Consider the following 2,012-nt stretch of genomic DNA (forward strand, 5'->3'; position numbering starts at 1 on the left):
GGAGCACAATGCTCCCATAACCTTGACCCAATCTAGTCAAGATGGTTGAGGAAAACCAGCTGGAGGAAGTGACGTCTGCAGACTTGAGAGAGAAGAAGGAATTAGCCAGGGGTCACACACAATAGTTATGGGTTTGAAACTCAAGAATACTAGATAAAACATGGAAATGTCTTGAACCAAATGATCAGAAAGGAAAAATCGCCCATGGGGTAACTGAATGCCCAGTGACAAGTGTCTCCACTGACGCTGTGATGATGGGCCAAAGAGTGACGCAGAGCCAAGGAAGAAAGAAGCTGGCAAAGTAGTGTTGGGGCCTCTATTGTTCACAGAAAGTCACTCGTGAGCAGCTTTGTTTGCTCTGTACCGGATCCTTTGTCTTTGGGTCTCACAGTTTAAATCACTATTTGTGTTTTCCAAGCGTGATCCAACTGTTCTTCTACTCAAAAAGGTTTCCCCCCTCCCAAATAAGTTACAGGTTGTTTTCCAAGGGATCCCGAGACCAGGGGAAAAGTAACTTGTCAAAGGTCAGAGCCCTGTCTGGATATACCGAGTGTTCTCCCCATCTTGCCTCTGGAACTGGTCTTCGCTAGTTAACTTTTCAGGCACATGACTCATTTCAAGCCTGTTGTCCATTCTATCTCAGTGTCAGCATTTTATCTGGACTTGGAGACAGAAGTGTGAACCAAAGGGGTTGAGTCTACTATTATTATTTTTTTCTTTCAAAAGAGGCCTGCCAGCCCAGTGGAAAGGCTCAGTAGTCATTATTGCTTCTGCTGGCGGCTTATTCTGGAACTTTTCACACAATATTTCTGCCGGTCACTCGCCACGGGTTTATTCATTCTTGCACATTACCTTCCACACAAACATATTTTACTTAATTGAGGCCACAGTGTCTTAACTGTTGTTTATAGTGTTTTCATGACACAGCACATGAATTTCTATAGAATCCTTGTAAAGACCATTTTAAATGACATGTACATGGACGGCCTTACGAAAGTCTACGTATGTTAGGAGATTTGAAAATACATAAAAATGTAAAGAAAATATTAAAAAACCCATTTCATCTGGACACCTATAGAGAGGTCTTGTTAGCAGGTTAAGTTCACATATAATAGGTTGAAGAACATTCCACACTGTTAAGGACCACACAGTCTTTGGGAGGATTCTCTTGAGTAGTTCTTGTTGGTCTTTAGGAATTATTTTCCCAAGGATGATCTGCTAGAAGTGGAGTGACCAGATACTGTACAGTAATTCCTGACAGAGCTGCCATCTCCTAATGTGGCTGGGATGGCGAACAGGTTATTAGGCTGGTCGCGTTGAAACCCAACATCCGTGCCTGAGTCGTGCTTCACTTTTCTCCGGTAAAATATATTCATAACATGTAGTAGCTGTGAGGATCCAATGAGGTAGTGATTTCGTGCGTGTACGTATTTACCATCGTTCTCCCAGGCAGGAATGCAAGTTCCTTTAAGGCAGGGGCTGTGTGTCACGTCCCAGACCTATAGCAGAATCGGGCGCGATCAAGAAACACTTTCAATAAACCTTAGCTTCCGATGCCCAGTCACCGGTTCTTTCAGCCCTCCTCGCCCTTTAGGTCGGTGGTTCAGGGGGGCCCTTTCTGAGAAAACGTCCCATCTCCCTTGGCTGAATTCTCTGCCTGCAATTTCAGGAGCGCCGCTCCGCTCTGCGGCCCGAGTCCCGAACCAGGGACTTCCCAAAGCACGGGCCCGGCCTCCCGGAGAGGGGGGACTACCGGTGAGAACCAGACGCCCGTGGAGTGGGGGCCAGTTCGCCGCTCCGCGCCCTCCGGACGCCAGCCAGCCCCGAGAATCGTGTCCGAGCCCCGCGGGGGCGAAAGCCCCACGCCCCCGGCCCGCCCCGGGATCGCGCCGCGGCTTGTTTACTCCCCGGCGCAGCCTAGTCCGACCCTGGTGCCCGCCCCCGCCCGCCGCCTATTGGCGGAAGAGGGCGCCAGGGCTGGCGACGATTGGCCCGGGGGAGGCGGAGGGGTA

This window comes from Eschrichtius robustus, chromosome 15, assembly GCF_028021215.1.
Source record: "Eschrichtius robustus isolate mEscRob2 chromosome 15, mEscRob2.pri, whole genome shotgun sequence".
NCBI classification, from domain to species: Eukaryota; Metazoa; Chordata; class Mammalia; order Artiodactyla; family Eschrichtiidae; genus Eschrichtius; species Eschrichtius robustus.